Here is a 22,761-nt window from a genome sequence, read left to right as displayed (position 1 = left end):
AAGAGCATCAGTCTTCATTAGAGGAACATATAGTGCCTAATTTTAGCCGGCTCGGCACTAGCACTTAATTGGATTTCGGTGCTTGGCACTGGCACTCAATTGTCAACACCACACTTATTACAGTCTGCCACATGGTGGTGCTGCTCATCAAATTTAGAGATGAACAAAACAACGGTTGTTTATTGAATACAATATACATCAACAATTACTAATACCTGTCTCCCCAGCCATTTCTTCAGGTTTAGGGGCCTGGAATAATCTGCACTGTCCCACTTGCATGTGAGAGAAATGGGCAGTAGTTGTTTTGATGTCATTGGCAGAGATGGGTGGTTCAAGCTGCAGTGGCCTCTTGGTCAGGGCCCTGGCACTTTTTATTTAGTAAATTAAGCACTGGGAACATGTGTTAAACATTTTGGAGTACCACCATGGACGATAAGTAATTGACATGACTTGAAGGAAAACCAACACCAATTTATAAAAATAAAGCAGATTTTTAAATTTTATTCAGACACCAAAATGAATACAATCAGATGAGTATGACCGGTTTTATTGATTTTAGAAGCAATTGTGAATCAGTGCGATTCTCTAAGGTAAAACGTTACCAATGCGGTGAATGGGAAAAAACACTAGTAACAATCGGTCACTTGCAGGTTGAGTTACCTGGAACCCGCGGGAGGTTAAGGTGATGCTGGTTGCAGGACCAAGCCACACAGTCAGTTTAATTTGACCTAGCCCGAGAGGCCTGGGTGCAGTGTTGTCCTGGTTATTCTAGGTGATGAAGCAGGAGCCACGGGACTGCATAGACGGTACTGGGGAGGAAATGGATGAAAAAGATCGACAAGGTGGCCACTGCTGTATTTGTTTGAAGGTGCTGCAAAGATCCCTCATGTTCTAGTGTTGAGTAAAGATGGTGGTAATCAGATGGTTACCTACAAGCCACTTTGATGTGCAGAGGTCCAGGGAAAACAGTAGCTACCTGAAACTTGCTGGAGGTAGGGAGCTTGTTTCCCACAATGCACTGGACCATCTAATCTTGAGCGATCACTCAGAAGGCACAAAGGCAAGTAATTCTTTGCTTCTGGGAGTCTGTTCATACCTGCAGGCATCAGGGAACTAGTGCCACTATCCAAGGGAGTCTGGAGTTGCCTTTGGTGCCCAAATGGGTCCCTCTGAGATGGGAAGTCAGTCTTTGGTCCAGGATGAGTAGCAGTCATGCAGGTGCAGGGTGGTCGCCACAATCGCAGGTTTTTACGCCTTTGCTTTGCGCAGGTCCTGAAGTCACAGTCTTGGGTTTCCATGGTGGTAAACGTTTAAAGGGACCTGTCAAAACAAATACTCTGCAAAAGGGGGACTTGGGGACAAGTCAGGCTGAACCCAATGTGGGGCTGTGCTCATGGGGACTCCTGAGCCAAAAGGACTCAGGCAGAATTTATGTGCTTGAGCTGTGGGGCTCGGGTGCAGAGGTGCTGGCTGGCTGGCTACCTAGAGTTGGAGGCTATCATGGTTCTTGGTCTACCTGTAGAGGGAGGAAAACCAAAACAGCAGGGTGACTCAGGATATGGAGCTAATCTGTCCTAAAGTCCTTTGACATGTAGGTAAGTTTTAGCACTGTGATGGCCGGACTGTACATTAACAAGCCTTGGGGGATGCAAATGTCCCGGTAGTCAGGGAATTGGTGAAAGGGAGCTCCTGGAGGGTCTAGCATCCCAAAACTCACCAGAGAGATAGGGCAGACCTCCTAGATCCTTGAGAACCTCCTCCTGTCATGCTGCTTCTTTGGTGGGCCAGATGGCCAACAACACAGATTACTGGACAATGCAGGAGGATGGCTCCTCCACCCCAAGGGAGCTGCTGCTTGGTTGTTGAAGTCCTGGGCAGTATTCCACAACTTAGGGAGAATGCACAGCTTTTGGATGAGTCGGGTCAGTGCATTTGTCGAGGTTCCAGCAGCAGGGTTTGGTGTCAAGTGGTGGTTAAATCCTCTGTTCTCACTGTGACTGCTCTTCTTTTATCCTTCTTCATTCCCTACAGACAAATATGCATTCCTGGTGTCAGGGGACCCCATAAATACTGTGTTTAGGGACGGTTAGGGGAATGTAGGGTAGTACCCAATGGGCTACTTACCCCTGGGATGACTACACACCCAACATTACCACTTCCTATGGAGAGTGGTCATAAACCTGACCCAGATCTCCTAGTTTCATCAATTTCAAAATGGTTAAAACCCTTTCTTGGTTGTCCACTTCAGGTGTCCCGCCTCAGGGATGTGCCTGGCCTGTAAGTGTACACAAGGAGATGATGGACGGAGTGCTAACACTCTTCAGACACTCACCCCAGTCAAAGATCTCGGTAGAATCCATCATCATTCTTTTTCCCACTACGCCACCCCAGTTTGGACACGGCCATATGCAAATCAGTCCTGATCCTGTGCCTCATGGGAACAGTCCAGCCCGAACTGCCAGACCACGTCCGCCCTGGACCGGAAACAAGCATCCTGGGACCGGTTTCAGGGTAAAACCCCTCATCAGCCAGGCTAGCTTGAATCCGGTGGCAAAGTGAGCAAAGGACCCACGTCTGGGCATATCCTGCCAACTTAGGGCGAACAAAGCAAACACAAGGAGATGATGGACATACTGCTGAAACTTTTCAGACACTCACCCCCAGTTACAGATCTGGGTTAAATCCATCATTGTTTTTTAGCTCACTTCACCACCCTAGTTTGGACCCAGCCATATGCAAATCAGTCTTCATCCTGTGCCTCATGGGAACAGTCCAGCCCGAACTGTCAGGCCAGGTCCTCCCTGGACCGGAAACAAGCATCCTGGGACCGGTTTTGGGATAACACCCCTCATCAGCCAGGCTAGCTTGAATACAGTTTCAAAGTGAGCAAGGGACCCACAATACAATTTGCCAGTACCCTGATGTCAAACTGAAAGTACATAAATTGTACTGATCCCTGCCTGTCAATCCGTTGATCAGCTCTTGGGATAGGGTGTGCATCTGTATTAGGGACAGCATTGAAATCTCTATGGTCCAAAAAGAACCTCAGCTCTGTTTTTCCACTCTTGGAGTGAGGTTTGGGGACTAAGACCAGTGGGCTAGTCCTGGAACTTTCAGATGACCAAATCACCTCTCGCTCCATCATCTTGCTGATTTCAGCTCTGCTGCGTTCTTTAACTAGGTCAGATTGTCTGTAAATGTTCTTTTCAGCAGACTGACTGTCCCTAGTTTCCACTTTCTGGGTACACCAGGTTGTCTGACCAGGGGTTAAAGAAAAGAGCTCAGCATACTGCCCGAGGACTGCCTGCAGCCAGGTTGCTGCTGACTGAGAGGACAACTCGTTCAACTGGCCTATCTTTCTGGTTGTGGGAGAGGAGGTCAGAGAGAGGTTCACCCTCTTCTTCCTGATTCTTATCAGTGACTATCAGCATGATCACATTAGCCTTGTCATGAAAAGGTTTTAGGCACCCCCGTTAAGGCTTCTGCAAGTGCCTAGGTCACCCAAGTAGGTGAACTCTCCTTTTCTCTCTAGGATAGGGTAGGGGCCACTCCATTAGTCCTGGAGGGCCCTTGGTCTCAAAACTGTACGTCTAAGATTAATCAACTTGGAGCACACACATACTATATGTGCTAGAGTTTCCTGTGGCCGTCCACAAAATCTACAGTTAGAATCCGGCCACAGCTTGATTCAAGATTGCGTGCCCTCCTTTGTTGTGTTTATTCCCATACGTAACCTTAAAACGTATTTTTATACTTTGCTGAAAAGAAAACATTCAGACCTGTTTAGGGAGTTACCATACTCATTTTGAGTAAAATGATATATAGGGTTACCACCCATGTCCTCTAGTCCACAGACGGGGAGTGCGTTATAATCGCAGGGGTGTATATTAAAGTCACCCATCTAAATAATATTAAGATTCACACCCGTAAAGTTGTGCACGATGCTTTCTATTGCCTTAAGGACCTCAACCACAATTAGGTGCATGTTTGGGCCAAATCTGTTATTATAAAAATGTACTAATAGCCATATCCCTTCCTGTTGTATCTCCAGCATCAGGATATGGAAGTTTGGATTTGTACAGTCACACTTTTTCACATTAACTTTTAGGTCATTTCTAATTAATGTCAAGATGCCTCCCTTTGCCCTCCCCGAAATAGATGGTGTTGCTTTTAGTCTGGAAGGAGTGGTAGCCGTAATGGGCACTGGCCCCACAGCCCATGTTTCCTGGAAACATATTATTTCGTACTCTTGTCATACACTTAGCCAATTGTTATCGCTGAGCTTGGAAACAATACCAGCTACGTTCCATGATGCTATTTTTAAGACCGCTTTTTGTATCCCCTGTTGTCTTATTGGTGTCTGTGGTCTATCACCGGTAATAGGGGCCGAGATGGCCTGGCTCTCTGTGTAATTTGGTTTCACTAGCTGTAGTAAGTCGCAACCTTTTAGGTCAGAGAGGGGTGCAAATCTATTTTCAATTCTCAAGTCTGTTAACCTAGGGATCCGGCATGAGGCCCCCCTTGTCTGTATCTCCATATATTGGGGACAACTCCCTGGTGCTTGTCGGAAGAGTGGTCTAAAGAAAAAACCAAATGCAACACAGTAATTTTGGAATTTCTATCAAAGTTGTTACCCAAATTGTCCAAAAGGAATCTGGCAATAAAACCTTTATTAAAGTTTAGGATCACACAATCTCTCCACATTTCTTTCCTTGTGGGCCCTACCCAAGTAACTCTTCTAGTCATAATCATTTGACTTTGTAGGTTCCCACCTAGACCCCACACCCTCTTCAAATTTTGGACCACCCAATGCATGGCTTTAAACATTAGTTGAGCTGTTGATTCTGCCGGGCCCTCCTGCAGTGGTGGCACATTTCCCAACACCACCACCAGGGGAGCAGCCGCTGGGGGCAAATTTAAAGTCTGAGTTCCAGCCATCAATGATCCACAGGACGGTCTTTCATTCTTCTTGTTAACTCCTAGACTGCCCTTCCCTGGTGATATTCTGCTTTGCCCGGTTGTTGCACTATTGAAGTTATCCATTAATGGATTGATTTTATCAACCGCTTTATTCAGTTCATTAGCACAGGATAGACTCTGGTAGCTTTGGGCAAATTCACTAGATTTGTTGGCTGTCAGTATGTTAGTCTCATCAGTGCTAGTGGCAGAGTTAGTATCTATGGGGTGTGCCAAATTTTGGGGTACACTCATCATCCTTGTTGGTTTTGTACTGGGGGTTATTTTGCTTGCCTCTTGGATAATTTGGGGTTCTCCATCTGGCGTTGACCCGTTGGGTACTAATAATGCCTCTAGTGCGCTAAAATTGATCTTGGCCTGAAATTCAAGGCCATTTATTTTATCTTCATTCCGGCTCAGTCTCAATGTAATGGGGTTTAACATGGTAGAGACCAAGGTTTCTAATCTCTGCCACATAGCCTCATTCGTTGCCGGACATGGGGCAGGGGTCAGTGTTTCCAAGTTGCTTAAGTCACCTAAATCTGGGTCTGTTGTGTCCACTCCCCCTTTTTTATTCAGCCTCGAGGTCTCTGCTGGTTTTGGTCTATGGGCCCCCCCCTCTTTTTCTTTACAGCAGGGTCAGGAATAGATACCGTAGATTTTATTAGTACTGCTGCCCTGGTGGAGGCTCTTTGTGTAGTAGAAATCAGTTCCGGCTCATGGTATAATGATCCCGTGAGTGTTTCTGGGTCTGGTTCTATTTCTATCATTTTGTCTGAAAGCAAAGATTGGTCAGGGGTAATGTGGTGTGCCATACCCCCCAAAGAGGATCTTTCATGGGCAAAAGGCTCTAAAGATAAGCGTTTCTCCATTCTTTTAATCCCGTGTGCAAGAACAGAGGTTGCCCTAGTTAGAATTTGGTCAAGTCTCCCCACAATACTTCCACCTTGGTTGTACACTCTTTCCCTTTCGTTTGCTCATCTTGTTACTGGCTGTCTACAGCAAAGTTGGCATGCAGGAAGTCAATGCCAATACCCCAGAGTTATTAAAGTTAATAGTTAATGACAGACCACTATACCTTCAGTTAGCGCAGATCGCAGGGGGCGGGGCCCAGCCAAGTCTCCTCAGGGCTCCGACGGGCGTGGATGGGCCCGCCCTTGCCTTCCAGGGAACCGCTACGAGGGGCCGCGGGTCGGCGTGCTGGTTAAATAGCATGTCCGCGCACTAAGGCTGCTGATCCTTGTGGTTCTTGCAGGGCAAAACTGCGGGCGAAAACAGCGAGGTTCCATGGAGCGGCTACGAGGTGCCCCGGGCCCGCATGCTGGTTAAATAGCGCGTCCGCACGCTAAGGCTGCTGGTCCTTGTGGTTCTTGCAGGGTAAAACTGTGGGCGAAAACAGCGAGGTTCCAGGAAGCGACCAAAATATATAAATGTTGTTTATTTAAGACAGCCCTCTCCGCAAGTAGGGTTAGAGCCAACAAGTTTGTAGTAGTGGATTTTCCTTTCCGGAAACCAGTCTGTTCTGGAGATATCAGTTCTTTCAGTCACCATGTTGACACTTGCTCGTGTATCCCTCAGTGCTTCCACGTCAACCCAATTGATCTGCCGCATTTGTCTGTTTTTGTCCAGGTTACTGGGCCAGACAAACAAGATAGCTATATCCACCACGCCCTTTGAGATTAAAATTGCTTTATTGTGCTGTCGGACCTGGCTAGGGCACACCAAGGATACCATCTGGAGAATAACAACCTCTGAACGTGCTGGACTAATTTGACTTGTATGACACAATGGTCCGCCTTCTTCCACATCTCCCGGGGAGTGTCCAACCCCTAGATCCACTAAAGTACTGATGCAGTTTTGCAGAAGTACAGTTACTTAACAGATACTCCTTCATAATCAAATTATAGAGCCCTTCATTATCTTGATCTTAATCCCTTTTAACCAGCCACCTAGTGCTTCCCAGGGCTGACTTGGGTTCTTGTGAGTCACCCTGAACTAGATCCTGTACCTTTCAGTGGTGAGTCCAAAGCCCTAAGTCAGGGTTGATGTCATGAGGTCAGAGGACTCAGCATCATCCTCATCTAGTGTCAGGACTCTGTCCCTGCACTTTCCTGAGAACAACTCCCAAAGCAGAGAGCCCCAGTATTTCTGCTGTGACATTCTCAATTTACAAGCCCTCTCAAAGGTTGTAAATATTTGGGGACTATCCCAGACTGGACACAAACAAGCCTTGGTGGGCACTAGTGGGGGTACTGGACGGTATAGCATCTCAAAACGAAGCAGAGAGAAGGGGCTGACCTCCAGGAGACTCAAGAACCTCCTCCTGTTGTCCTCCTCCTTTAGTGGGCCAGATGGCCAACAGCATGGGTTACCAGACACATGTGGTCAGTGCCTGCAAATGCAGACGATGGCTCCTACACCCCAAGGCAGATGCTGCTTGGCTGTTGATATGCTGGAGAATCCTCCACAGCTTTGGAAGGATTCACAGCTTTAGGATGAGTCAGGTTGGTGCAATTGTCAAGATTCCAGTAGGAGGGCAGGGTTTGGTGCCAAGTGGTGGCTAAGTCCTCTGTTCTTGCAGTGACTGCTCTTCTTTTGCCTTTCCTGGGTTCCCAAAAGACACACCAATGAAGGACAAAATGCAGAACAAATCAAACATTCAACCCCAGTCAAGAGATCTGGGCTAAATCCATTGTTCTTTTGCTCACCAGGCTAGCTGGAATCCAGTGTCACTGTGAGCCCGGGAATCATGTCTGGGCATACCCGGAGTACTTGGGGTGAGAAAGCAAAAGACAAACAAATGATGGACAGAATGTGGAATACAACAAACATTCACTCCCAGTCGAGAGAACAGTCCAGCCCGAACTGCCAAGCCAGGCCAGCTCTGGACCAGAAACAATCAATCAATCAGGGTTCTTTTAAAGCGTGACTACTCACCCATTAGGGTCTCAAAGTGCTGAGTTGGGGGGGTGGATCTGTGGTTCAGTCGAAAAGCCAGGTCTTCAGGTCCTTCCTGAATTGAGGCAGAGACAGTGATTGTCTCAGGTGTAGAGGCAGGGAGTTCGAGGTCCTAGCAGCGAAGTAGGTGAAGGATATTCCTTCAGCCGTGGTCTTGCAGATCCGTGGGGTGTCCATGTATGAGATTTATAGAGTGCGACTGTTTCTCCAAAGAGTGTCCTGGTGCTACTGCAGAAGGACCATCAGCAAGAAGAAAGAAGGACAGGACTAGAGGCAGGACAAACGCCAGGTCTTAAGTTTTTTCCAGAACACAGGTGTCGCCTTAATGCACCTGAGAGTGAGTGGAAGTTTGTTCTAGAGAGAATGTCCCAGGAATGAGAGAGATCCGTCCCCTGACCTTGACTTTCTAATCAGCAGAACTATGGCTAGAAAGAGATTTTCAGAGCAAATGTTCCTCTGTTGAGTATACAACTTAATTCTATCTTGTAGGAAGCCCGGGCCAGTTCTGTGGAGAGCTTTCTGGGTGAGAAGCAGTATCTTAGAAATGATCCTCATCCTAACCGGGAGCCAATGGAGGTTCTGAAGAAGGCAAGTGGCATGGGAATTGTGTGGGAGCCCAAAGATGGTACGTGCCGCTGCGTTCTGGACTAACTGCAGCCTATTGATCAGGTATTTAGGCAGTTCTATGTACAGACCGTTCCCGTATTCAAGCCGCGAGATTATCAAGGCTTGCATCACTTGTTGTCTAGCCTTAAAGGATAAGAAATAAAAGAATTGCCTAAATACGCAAAGGAGGGCAAAACAAGTGACCACCACCAAGTTAACTTGGGAACAAAATAACAGTTGTCCATCAAATTTGAAGCCGAGATGTTTGACCACCTGATTTAGAGTTAACGGTGGGGGGGGTCATCCTCAGGCCAGAATGTCTGCCTCGGTGTCTCAGCCTCTGAACCAAAGAAGAGGAACTCAGTCTTCCCGGCATTACATTTAAGTTGGTTACTGGATAGCCAACCGAATGTTGCTGTAAGACAGTTACGGACTTTCTCACCTGGGAAAGCCTCGCCCTTCCCCCGGAAGAAAAGCAGTTGGGTGTCATCGGTACATGACACAATTTTTGCCCCTAAGGATTCTACCAAGGAGGCCAAGGGAGTGAGATAGACAATAAATATAGTCGGACTAACGGCTGCGCCCTGTGGCACTCCTGCCCTTAGCTTAGGGTAGGCAGCAGAGAAAGGGTTGCACCATACCTCTTGTCCTCGTTTCTCCAAAAGCAATGCAAGCCACTGCCAAGCCGGCCCTCTAATTCCCAACGAATGAAGATGAGCTACGAGGATTGGGTGAGAGATGGTGTTGAATGCTGCAGATAGGTTGAGTAAAAACAGCAGCTCTCTGTCACCCCCGTCCAGACTGAGGAGGATGGAATCGAGTACTTCCAGCAAAGCTGACTCAGCACTATAGTTGGGCTGGAAACCAGATTGGCTAGCATGGAGCAAGGTATTGCTTTCTAAGTATGAGGAAATCCCTTGGTTAACGTTTCTCAAGCATTTTTGATAGAGGTGGAAGGAGAGAGATTGGTCTGTAATTGGTTGTGTCATTAGGGTCTGTGTGAGATTTTAATAAGAGCGGTACAATTTTTGCATGTTTACATGCTCTAGGCATCATAGCTGATGAGTGGAAAGTATTAAATAATTGATGCACCACCGGGTAATCACCCCTGCCCCTCTGGTTAAAATAAAGGAGGGACCAGGATCAGAAGGAGAGCCTGATTTGAGGCAATTTATGGCCAGAAGAGAGTCTCCCAAAGGAGAAAAGGAATCCAGGATACTATCTTCACATCTGGAGATGGATACTGAAGGAAAATGATCTCCCACCTTCCCCTCCTCTTTGCTGATCGATTCCTCAGTACCATAGCCCAGCAAACAACTGTCAGCACCTGGAGGGGGAAAGCTAGCTTGAATAGAAACTATTTTGTAATGGATGGAACAAGCAAGTTGTTTACATCATTTTTGGGTTTATAATTAGTCTCAGCCTCCAGTGAGGTAAAAGACTGAACAATTTAAAAAAACTTCCTTTTTGATTGCCAGCGTTTAAGATTTTAGCCTCAAAATGTAGGTTTTTTGATAATTCAATCTCTTTATGATACTTTCTAAAACCTTTTCTATAATCTGTTTTTGCTTTTGGACAGTAGGTGGCTCTCCATTGCCTCTCTATACATTTACACTCTTGCTTTACATTTTTTAATGCCTGAGTGTACCAAGGACTGGTCCATTTAAGGTGACATTGCTGAGTCCTCCTTACTGGAGCAAGAGCTAGGATGGAGGTCTCAATCCAACTATCAATCTGGCTCACATCTTCATCAATATTGCTGGAAAGAGTGGGTTTATCCTCTTCTCGTGTACAACATAGGGCTTCCAGTTGAATTTTATGGAAGGCTCTTACCATACAGGATTAGTTGCCATTCCTGGCAGGGGGGCCTCTGAGCTTTGCCCATTTGAACCTAAGCAAGTAGTGGTCGGAACAGACGGACCAAAGGGATAGGGGGAAGCAACTTCCAGAGGACGCGTAGTGAAAATTTGGTCGGGTATGACCGGCAAGATGTGTAGGGTCAAAAATAGCTTGGGCAAGGCCCATGACAGCCAGATTCTCTTTCTCTTTCTCTTGCATCTGCACATTCCATGCAAAGGGTAAAATCTCCCAACACAATACAATGCACGTCCTTAAGAGTTAAAGCGGTCAGGACATTGCATAAAGAGGGTATAAACCCTCCAGTAGGGCCAGGAGGCCTATAAATAAGTGCCCCAGATACAGATCACTTGGATGAGAGGGAGAGCATGAAACCCAACTAGATACATTGGGGGTAAAGGGGCCAGAGTGCAGCATTCCTTGTAAATAATTGCAAGTCCTCCCCCTCTACCCTTATCGCAATCTTTCCTCAGAATCTTAAAGCCTTTGGGGACAGCTGTCCAAATATCGGGCCAGAGGAATCTGAGAGCCACGTTTCAGTTAAAAAGAAAACATCAAGATACTCGTCACACAGTCGGCCACGTATATTATTTGCATGTTTTGGAAGAGAGCAGGTGTTGATCAAGCCTGCAACAAAAGAGGAGCTGGGACATAAGTGCACCCTTAAAGATTGGTCCCTAGTGTTAGTACAGAAATCACATGATCTGCATTTTGTCTGAGAGAGACCAAGTGTGTAGGGATTAAGAGGAGTGCACGTGGAGGTTAGAGCCAAATCCCGAAGTTGTGAGGGGCTATAAGAGAGATGGGGAGTACCTTTCCTGATGAAACCGGCATAGTGGCTGGCGCTGGTCCATTTTAGGGACGCTGACGGGTGCTGATGGGCTTGCCTTTACTGCGCCAACGGCGTGTCCAGTGCGTGCGTCCACGCAGCCTCACTGACTAAATACATGGGGAGGCTAAGTAAGCTAGAGGGTGCACTTTCAGAAATGGCGGCTCTAGTTGTCCCCAAGGAGGAGAAATGGCCGCTAAGCACCCGTGCCTTGGTGAGGGGTACCAGCTGTCCCTTCTCCCTCAATCGCAAGAATAACCTGTATTCCCAATTGCCAAGGTCAGTTTACATCAAGTCAAATTCAACTGTTTCACAATTTTAAAACAGGGTGATGTATTAAGATAAATCCCTAAAGTGCTAAGAGAGAAGAAAAAATCAGGAAGGAGGAATTAAAACTCAAGGCCAGTAGGGCAGAGTAGAGGTGTGTTGTGCGTGTGTGGAAGGAGAGGTGGTGTTTGAGGTATGCAGGTCTGGCGTTGTGGAGGGCTTTGTAGGTGTGTGTGAGGAGCTTGAAGGTAATTCTTATGTTGATCGGGAACCAGTGGAGGTCTCTCAGGTGACCAGTGATGTGGCTGTGATGGGGGATGTTCAGGATGAGTGTGACAGAGGCGTTCTGGATGCTCTGCAGTTTTTTTGGAGTTTTTGTTGGTGACAGCATAGTGTGCATTACGGTAGTCTAGTCTGTTGCTGATGAGCGCAAGGGTGACTGTTTTCCTGGACTCAGTGGGGATCCACTAAAAAATCTTCCAAAGCAGGTGTTGCATGTGGAAGCAGGAGGATGAGACGGCATTGATTTGGTGGTTCATAGAAAGCGAGGAATCCAGGATGATGCAGAGGTTCTGTGTATGGTCTGTGGGTGCGAGGGGATTTCCGGCACTTTGGGCCACCAGGTGTCATTCCATGCAGAGGGGGTGGAGCCCAGAATGTGGACTTCAGTCTTGTCTGAGTTGAGCTTGAGGCAGCTGTCCTTCATCCAGGTGGCGACTGCCTTCATCCCTTTGTGGAAGTTGCTCTTGGCAGCTGTGGGTTCATCTGTGAGGAAGAGAATCAGCTGGGTGTCGTCGGCATAGGAGATGATGTTGAGTCCATGGCTTGTGAAAATGGCTGCAAGTGGGACCATGTAGATGTTGAAGAGGGTGGTGCTCAGGGAGGGCCTTGGGGCACTCCGCAGCTGATCTCTCTGGGTTCTGAGTAGAACAGTGGAAGTCTGACTCTCTGTGTTCGGCCAGTGAGGAAGGAGCAGATCCATTCTAGGGCTTTGTTACAGATGCCGGCGTCATGGAGTCTTCCACAGAGGGTGTGCTGGGAGACGGTGTCCAAGGCGTCTGAGAAATCCAGGAGAATGAGGACTTCCATTTTGCCTCAATCGAGGAGGATGTGGATGTGGTCTGCAGCAGCAAGGAGTGAAGTCTTGGTGCTGTGCTTGCTTCTGAAGCCCTACTGGGAGGGGTCCAGGATGTGGTTCGTTTTGATGAACTCAGTGAGTTTTGCTGAGGGAGGTGGTGAGCTGGTCTTCTGTGACTTTGTGTCAGCTTCTGCTAGGATGGTGGTGGGCGTGGTGGTGTGCGGTGGATTTTGGTGAAGGAGAAGTGGACGCACTGGTGGTCGATCCGCTGTAGCTCAGAGGAGTGTCTGGCAGAGATGTTGTTGCTTGCCGAGAAGATGGGGTTGAGCGTGTGTCCTGCTTAGTGGGTTTGAGAGGTGACCAATTGATTGAGTCCGATGGTGGCGAAGTTCTCCAGGAGGGATGAGGTGTTGTGTCAACAAGGTTGTTCAGGTAGAAATTAAGGTTGATTCTGTAGCCGTCGGGGATGGCAGTTGCAATGTCCAGGGCTGAGGTGGGGTTCATCCATGTTTCCGTGAAGAAGGTGACATGGGGGAGATGGAGTCAAGCAGGTCCCAGATCTATGCTGATTGTGTTTTGAGGGAGCGGTTGTAGATTAGGATGCAGCTGAGTTGGTCGGGTCCAGTACTCGAGGGTTTGGCAAGTAGGGGGTCTGGTGTGTGGAGGCAGGAGAAGGTGCAGTTTCAGCAGATAAACGGACCTTGGGTGTCCTTCAGAGACGCAAGATGGCAGCAGGCTGTAGAACATCCGAGGTTGAGTGCATTGAGAGTGTTGCCGTCATAGCAGTGGGGGCTGCAGGAACCAGAGTCCGTGGCACTGGGTGCAGTCCAGGTGCGGACGGGTGCAGATGGGCTTGTCTTTGGCACACCTTTTGTGCACCTTTGGTGTGCCAGTGGCATGCCTGCTTCACACGGGCGAACAGCAGCCGCCATTCAGCAGTACTGGGGAGGTGGTGGTGCTGGTCAGCTGGGAGGTGGGAAGCAGTGCTGGGAGGGGGCGGTGCCGCAGAGGCAGGCAGCAACAAGATTGGGAAGCACGAAGGTGCACAAAAAACAGCACAGAATGAAAAGGGCACAGAAGGAGAAATAAAGCAAGAGAAATAGCACAGAAAGAAAAATACAGTAGAGAAATACAAAAAATACAGGTGACAGAAAGGAAATACAGAAATCAGAAAGACAGACAATACTCACCACTGGACAACCTGGGATGAGGTGCAGGCAGGAGCCTGTGGGTGGAGGAGGGCCTCAAACTCAGAACCTGGGACCTGGAGGGAAGTCCACTATTACGTGGAGCTGTATGGCGGGGGAGCAATGCACAGTGACAAGGTCAGTGAGGTTGTCCTGGGACTGGTTTTGGGGTATCATCCCCTCATCAGCCAGGCTAGCTTGAATACAGTGGCACAGTGAGCCTGGGACCCACATCTGAGCAGGGACAAAATGCCTTGAGTGTGGGGAGTTGTTGTTGTTCCTTTCACAGAATGTCCTGCTGCCTGGGCCCAGAAACTTGATTAACATCAAAGAGGCCTACCTTGTTGCATGCTAGTGGAGGTAACACTTCAGTCAGGCAGGAACCTGGTTTAGCATGACCACAGAGGAGGGGCTGCCTATTTTCATGCCACATATCTGGGGTGGGCACAGGGGAAGAATTATTCTATCATCTCGGTTTAAGTAGAGGGGGCACTGTAGAATTATTTGCATTATGGCACACAGGAAATGCCGTAAAAGTGGTAATTTTAACCCCATTGCTTAGAGAGCGGCTGCAGTGGCTAGGAGTTTCAACCACCCATAGGCTGATGCCTGGCAGGAGGGTAGCACCCCCAGTATGCTCCTCTGAACAGAAGAGGACTGGACCTGCTACTTGTGACCTAGAAAACTGGACCTGCTGTCTCCCTTGTATCCAGGACAAAGAACTGGACTCCAAGGGTCATATGGCTGACCTACAGTTCAAGCTACAGGGACTCGACAAGCTACAAGAGCTCTTTTTTCTGCAACTGCCTAGATGACCTATTTCATGTGCACCAGCCCTAGACCCTTTGCCGGCCTCTGCCGGAGTAACCCTCAAGTGCTATTCCTTGACCCTTGGCAGATGTCCAAGTGTACGCCTCCTCCTGTCAGATCCTGAAACCTGGTACTTAGAAATGTTTTGGCTACAAGAACCTTGACTAGGAATAGTCAAGTGTAATCAGATGACCACATTTTGCACTTAATTTTTTGGCACAATTTTTATATTTAAACTTTCAAAATTCATAACTTTGGGTTCCTTTGTTGTATTTCTGTTGCTCTGGTGTCACTTAATTTATTAAAGTTTATTCAAATTTGTCTTATTTTGTTAGGGATTTTTCTTGTGTTGTGTTTTGACTTTATTATTGTTTCGGTCCTGCGTATATAGTTTACACATTGCTTCCAAGCTAAACCTGTCTGTTCTGTGCCATTGCTACCAGGAGGTGGAGCTCAGGTTTATGTGAACACTTTAGTGGTTTACACTTATTTTAGGTGGGTAATGCTTTCCTCCATTTCCCCTGTATCAGTTTAGTATGGCATTGAAGGAAGGTGGAATCTGACTGCATGGTTGCCCCCACTTTTTTCCTGGTATTTGAATGGTTTTTGACTAGTTTGGCTGAGATCCTGCTATCCAGGACCCCAGCCTATCTGCTTACTCCCTAAAATGACTGGAGTGCATATTAGATGCACTAGTGATTGGATACTGTGGTACCTTATGAGCCCCTAGTATATGGTACCTTAGGTACCCAGGGCATAGGTACTTCACAGGCCTACCAGGGGCTGAAGCATGGATTATGCCACCCCTGGGAAGCAGACTAAATCTGACACCACAGGCCTGCTTCTGCAGCCTGGGTGAGGTAGTGTTAGCAATCCTCACTGAGGTATAGGTTCCCTATATCTCACCATACACACACATATAAACCTATCAGTCACCCCTAAGGCAGGCCCTATCAATACTGAGGGCAGGGTGCTTGGTTTACAATGTGAGGGGGTGCCTCTGCATGAGCAGGGCCCCTCTGCAGCTGGCATAGTCTATTCTCTGTGGCTGTTTGTGGATACAGTTAAACCATATACTCTTAAGTGCATTATAACCTCCCAGTAAATGCTAACTTTGGAATGACTGCATCAAAACATGTCGTGTTTGGTGTCAAACAACTTTGAATCATACCCCCACACCAATAGCTGGTGTGGGAGTATGATCCCACCCTTCTAGAGGGGACAACCTGTACCCACTGTGGAAACACGGTAGAAATCTGAAAGAGCTCTGGCATCACAAAATGGATACCACCAGCACAGACACTGGGATGCCCTCCTGCTGCTGACCGAAACTCGCAGTGGAGGAGGCCCAACAATAGGCATCCTGTCACAGAGAGGTGTCACCACCTTCCAGAAAGGATTTAGTGTATTGGGGCTGGGTGGGTGCACTCCTAGAGTGCTTTAAAGTCCTGCACTGGGTGAGCATTAGGCTCCTCTATGCAAATGCCAGCTCAAACCAGTTCAGGGGCTACCTGCCCCTACTCTGGTGCGAAACTGGACAAAGGGAAGTGGGTGTAACCACCATCTACCCTGACCCTCCCATAGGAGTGGTCATAGAGCTAGTCCCTCCCCTACCTTTAGTATGAGATAGGGAAACCTTGCCATTGCAAATCAGATATCCCTGGACGACGCTCTACAAAGAAGAATCCTGGCCCTTCGACGTTGCACTACCTTTGGAAGACAGAAGAATCTACCTTTGAGTCAAGTAGTGACTCCCCTGCTTGGCAGGCACCAAAAACTCTAATCAATGGTCACAAACTTTCCTGCTCCCGCCGGAGTCCGAAGTCCTTGCAGCCCCAGAAGTAGATTTCCTGACTTCTCGACAGCCGTTGTGAGTCCCCAGCAGAGCTGAGGTGAGTAGACCCCATAAGTGATGAAGAACAGCAATACTCGGGTACCGTGCACTATTGTTGAGTGCAACCCCTTCACGAACTTGTGCATTAGACCATGTGTGGCCCAAGCCTCCAGCAGGTTTTCCACTGAAAATCAGAGGCCTGCCTTGTCCCAAGTGACCGTGGGCTCCTGTAAAGCATTTCCTCATGAGGCATCTTCGTGATCCCTTGCCCATTGGCTTGTGGGTTCCCTGGGGGACGAACAAGAAACCTGGTTTGATGCTGGGAAACTTACCTGAAATTGCCACAGCTCCCTGGTGCTACAAACTCCTGGTGCCTGCAGCGTCTCTCTCCCGCCGTCGCTAGCCTCCGCGACCGCTGTGTGGGGGGAGCGCCGGCTGGAAACTACACCTCCCAGGATTCACAGGGACAGGAAACACGCTGTAAGCGCGACCGGAGGCGCTACAAAACGGACCCTGCCCCCGGCAGAGCGGGGGACGAACAAGAAACCTGGTTTGATGCTGGGAAACTTACCTGAAATTGCCACAGCTCCCTGGTGCTACAAACTCCTGGTGCCTGCAGCGTCTCTCTCCCGCCGTCGCTAGCCTCCACGACCGCTGTGTGGGGGGAGCGCCGGCTGGAAACTACACCTCCCAGGATTCACAGGGACAGGAAACACGCTGTAAGCGCGACCGGAGGCGCTACAAAACGGACCCTGCCCCCGGCAGAGCGGGGGACGAACAAGAAACCTGGTTTGATGCTGGGAAACTTACCTGAAATTGCCACAGCTCCCTGGTGCTACAAACTCCTGGTGCCTGCAGCGTCTCTCTCCCGCCGTCGCTAGCCTCCGCGACCGCTGTGTGGAGGGAGCGCCGGCTGGAAACTACACCTCCCAGGATTCACAGGGACAGGAAACATGCTGTAAGCGCGACCGGAGGCGCTACAAAACGGATCCTGCCCCCCGCGTCGCGGGTAGCGCGCGGGTAGCGCCGGGAGAAGCCCGGGACAAGGGCGGGACCGTCTGTGGCCGTCCGGGGCCAGAGGAGGCCGGGCCGGGTCAATATTCTTGGTCTTCGAGTCAAGTTCTGGACACCTCCATATTTGCCAGAGGACAGTGGAGATAAGTTACGGGGGCGTTTGTGGGTTATTCACTGTTATCGGACAACACCCACTGATTTGTGTTTGCTATTGACTAGTTACAAGTGGTCGACTAAGGGATAAAGCTTTTCTGTTTTTAAGTGGTTGTTATATGATATCAAAAACCCGTTAGGCCAAAGTTGCGCCATGGGTAAAACCAAAAAAACCCACAGTAGAATAGGGGGAGGAGTAAAGGGAACCCTAGACGCATTTATCACACGGGCAGAATCCTTGCTAACACACGAAATATTACTGACGGAGCGTAGGTTATCCCTCGACTCCCTCCTGGCACACAAACGATCTTCGCTGGGGACAATTGCTGAGTGTGTCACACCCGGGGTGAGTATCCCTGAAGGTCAGGGCACTTCTGCCCATAGTAATACCCAGCATGTCACCACAGTACAAGTTCACACAAAGACGATAGCAGACGGGGAACAAGAGTTAATAATACTGGAGGGGTCTTTAACTCCCTCCCGCCAACATCACACTTCTCCCCCGAAACCGAATGCAACTGCTTCAGGAGATTTCGAGCCAGTTACCCCGGGTAACAGGGAAATTGGAGATGCAGAACAGAATGGGATCGCCACTGGGGGGGAGAGGGAACCGGACACCCCATTAGGGAGGGAAAGAGAAGTGATTACCCGCTCTAAAAAGGCGTTATTGGTGCCAGACCCCACCCCAGTTTCCGGCCTTAGTGTGAATGTAAGGTCCCCGGCTAACGCATATCGTAAAGGAACGGAAAAAACTAGAAATGCAAATAAGCTGAAAAAAGGAGCCCTCAGGAAAGAACCGTTAGTTACTGAGGACGTAAGAACCCGGCCAACTTGTACACAATGTGAAACTTGCTCCCCGGTAAATAGGAAGGAATGGTCACAGGAGATATTGAAAGCAGTAGAGTCCAACATAGAAGTCCTTCTCCTTAAACATTTGGCCCCCTTAGCAGAACACATTAAGAAAATTGAGGAGAATATAGTTAGGTTGTTAGAAGCACAAAATGGGGAACACCCAGTGGCCCAATTAATTACGACTCAGGAAGGGTTGGGGAGCGTTTCGCGTCCTGCCAGCGCCGACACAAATAACAGTAGGTTGGCAGGGAGCAACCTGAGAGCTGCCCCTATAGCGAGCAAGGACAGAGATATGCCACCCAACATTGTAACCCCTAGATCACAACAGGAGGGTAAGAATAAAGGGCCGGTAATAGCTCACAGTCTCTCAGAAGCACAGGTGCAGAGTACCCCGGGTCTGCAGACATTGGACCTGCCTCCAGCCTCTTGCCCATATACAATAGTTCTGGCGGGAGTCCCAGCCCAAAATTCCGATAGAGAAGAACCTACAAGTTCCCTGATCAATAAGACTAATCATTGGTTATATAATAATGTGAAGGGAGTCAAGCTGAGGAATACCCAAATTCTTATGGCAAGAAGGGTAGCCTGGGTTGGACCATCAGAGAAAAAATTCCCAGGGGACTGCGTTATTGTTAACTTCAGAGACCCGCAAATGGTAAAAGAATTACTTGCTTCTAGTTGTGGGTTCCTTGATAGAGGGTCGACAATAAAAATGCTTCCACTTAATTATTTCGACAGGGACCACTTAACCGAGTCACGACAAATGACTTGGAGAAGAAGGGTAATACCCATTACAAGAAACAATAGCCCGTGGTCTGGCCCAAACCGGTTCACCCCACTATGTGAGGCTGCAGTGATGGACGATCTGGATTGACTGGCCCATGAAGAGCTCTTAGAGCCCCCATCCCCCTCAGCTAAGTCAATGCAAAAGGAGATCACGGATATTACGGGAAATATCCCCGTACTTTCCACCAGGCAAAATGATATCACACCAAATCCCGTAGTTAAAAGCTTGGTTTTGGGAGGGACTAGCCCTGCAGGATTCCCCGATCAAAAACAGTCTACCCTAGCCAGGAGGACGATAAATCATGAGGCTGAGGAACTTAGGGTGGTTTCATGGAATATTGCAGGAATCTCATCCAAGCTAAAAAACAAGGAATGGTTGGATTTCAGTCAGAAATTTCATATTATTTGTCTACAAGAAACGTGGGAGACGGATAGTAGTGCTGCACACCTAGAGGGATATAAAATGTTTTTCGTACCTGCTCGGAAATCTAGTATGGGAAGAGCGAAAGGAGGACTATTAACGTATGTGTCTCTCAAGTTACAAGGGACCTGGGAGGTCTTGGGCTGGAGTTCGGATAATTTACAGGGTATCAGTTATTGCAGGAAGGGCTTAAGATTTGTTTTAATAAATTTTTATAACGCGGTCCAGCCAACGCAGAGGCTGAATGAGCTTGAGGATAGATTGTCAGATCTACATTCTAGGGGAAATAACCCCCCAACCCTGATTTTGGTGGGCGACTTTAATTGTCATCAATGCCCACACTTAAAATGGGAAGGGGCTAAATGGGATTTTTGCCCTTCTACCAAGGATTGGCACCTAGAACATACACTGGAAGGTAGCAAACTGGGAAACATCCTGGGCACATATGATCTAATCCCTACGATGGACCTAATCAAGCCCATGAACTCTAATATTATTAACCCAACGTTCAAAGGCAGGGGCAGGGATACAATCATTGATTTTATTTTTGTTTCAAATTGTCTTAAATATAGGATCGTAGATTTTAGTATACAGATTAGTATTTTTAGTGACCACAACCCCTTAGTGTTGTCATTGATGGATGAGGACTCTGCCACTCAGGCAAGGGTCAGGATGACGAGGGGCAAACTGGAAGCTACCGACCAAGGCAGGCGCATACGTTGGTCTAACATAGATGGGGAAGCATTTTACAAAAAACTTATTGCATCCCCCGATAGTGGGATCTGGATGTGTTTAGACCAGGATGTCAAAGGCAAAAATTTGATAAATGTCTTTGTAAATATGGCAAGGGACATTGACAAGCTACTCAGGGCCAAATCACTGCCTACGTCCAACCTTCAACCAAAATGGTTTGACAAAGCATGCTCTAGTGCTCAAAAAGAATTAAAACGGGCACTTAAAAAGGTACCGAAAGACAGGAGTAGGATAGTGGAATGTAGGGCCCAATATAAGTCGGCCATAAAGAGGAGGAAACAAACTATCCAATCTGAGGCTTGGGAGAATTTAAAGGAGGCAGCGGAGTTGAGAGACATGTCTAAATTCTGGAAGGTGATAAATGACCCAATTTTTCAGCCATTAAATAGTGAGAAGATGGCTTGTAACATCCTCCCAGAAGAATGGGTTTCTCATTTCAGTAAGTTGTATAACCATGGCAGTGCACCTGCCCAACAAGCCACAGATGTGGGGACTCTTCCAAACTCATGGGTGGAGTTCACAGTGGACGAGGTTAAAAATGGAATACTTGCCCTGACAAGAAACAAGGCCCCGGGGCCAGATGGGATTCCTCCAGATTTATTTTTATCACAGGTTGAGCTGTGGGCCCCTATACTAGTGAGAATCTTTAATACAGCTGTGGAAGAGGGATTGCCCAGGTCCTGGTCAACTGCCCATATCGTCCCCATATTTAAAAAGGGAAACAAGAGCAATCCACAATGTTACCGCCCGATTTCTTTAATCGATGTGTCGGCAAAGGTGCTAGGGAAGGTGATTCTAAATCGTTTAATGGACTGGGCGGAGGAAAAGGAAATCATTACAGACACCCAGTACGGTTTTAGAATGGGCCGCTCAACAACTGACCAATGCCTCAACTTATATAACCTGGTCGCAAAATATACTGTGGCTGGTGAAGGCACAGTTTTTTTAGCCTTCATGGACTTGACAGCAGCCTTCAACCGGGTTAACCGAGGAAAATTATGGGAGATTTTAGAGTTGCTAGGGGTAGATTTAAGTTTGATATTCATTTTGAAAACATTGCACATGAATACCACAGCCCAGGTTCGGTATAGCAACGAGGGGAATCTCACCGACCATTTTTCTTGCACAGGGGGCGTGAGACAAGGCTGCATTCTGGCGCCTTTTTTATTCACATTGTACATAAATGGTTTGGACAAAGCTCTTAGAACATTGGGAGTTGATTGCCCGAGAGTGGCAAATAGAAGTATCCCTGTCTTATTGTATGCGGATGACGCAGTACTCCTCTCGCGTACAGGGAGGGGACTGCAGTCTCTTATTGATGGCTTCTGTGAGTTTATGGAAAACCTAGATTTATCTCCTAACCTAACAAAATCCTACATCATGGAAGCAGGAAAAAGACCAACTAAGAATTTCATTTTTAAAATTGGGGGACACAAATTAGAGAAGGTCGAGGTTTTCAATTATTTAGGGATCATCTTCGATAAACACCTCAATTTTAATACACTAATTACAGAAAAAAGCAAACAGCACGTGAGCATAATGGGCTCAATCATGAATCGTGCCACGAGATTAGGTCGTTGGTCAGTGATGGAAATATTGAATTTATATAATTCAATCTGTTGTTCCAAAATCATGTATGGGAGCGAGGTTTGGGGATTTAGAAACATGTCTACTGTACAATTAGAGGAAAACAAGTTTCTTAGGAGGATTTTGCAAGTTCCTAAAAGCATACCGGCCCATATTATTCACGAGGAGCTAGGGATTCCCTATATCTCTGACAGATTAAGTCTTAAGCCATTACTGTGTTGGATTAAAATCTGGACCAACCCTGAAGCAAGTCTAAGTAGAGAAATATTAATAGACTGTATCAACAGGGACAAAGGTCACAAGATACCATGGCTTAAATATGTCCAGGATAAACTGGAGTGGCTGGGTTTTGCAAAATACTTCAAGGAACCAACGTCCCTAACACCGCAGCTAAAAGTCACGTTAAAAGCAGAATATACGAGGCGGATAGCCTGCACCCGGGAAGACAGCGAAATACTGAAAGGGTCAGTGCGATCTCATATATTAACAAAATCTGTTGTAGGTCTAGAACCCTACCTGGCACAGATCTATAATAAAAACGATAGGTTTTTAATGACCAGATTCAGACTGGATCTTTTACATCATATTTTAGCAGTTCCCGCAGGGTTCACGAAAGATATTGTCTCAAAGGGTCCCTGTGGCTGCGATCTGGGATCTCCACAGGATACCCTCCATTTTGTATTCTTTTGTCCATTATATGAATACCCGCGGGCTCTTTTTTTAAAAACCATCCTAAGAGTGAATAAATTCACCCAAGTTAGAGTAGCTCTCCTATACTTAAAACTCTCCGCGGAACCCTTTACTATGTTCTGT

General features: G+C 47.6%; 1 protein-coding gene across 1 annotated transcript in view; it reads left to right on the top strand.

The window, feature by feature from the left end:
- The window catches only part of LOC146863561 (CD5 antigen-like), a 1,059,357-nt gene that overhangs the window by 942,444 nt on the left and 94,152 nt on the right, over window positions 1–22,761 (top strand). The window lies entirely within an intron of this gene.

This window comes from Triturus cristatus, chromosome 2_2 (assembly GCF_964204655.1).
Source record: "Triturus cristatus chromosome 2_2, aTriCri1.1, whole genome shotgun sequence".
Lineage (NCBI taxonomy): Eukaryota > Metazoa > Chordata > Amphibia > Caudata > Salamandridae > Triturus > Triturus cristatus.
Note: the sequence above shows the minus strand (reverse complement) of the source record. Positions and strands in the feature narration are given on the sequence as shown.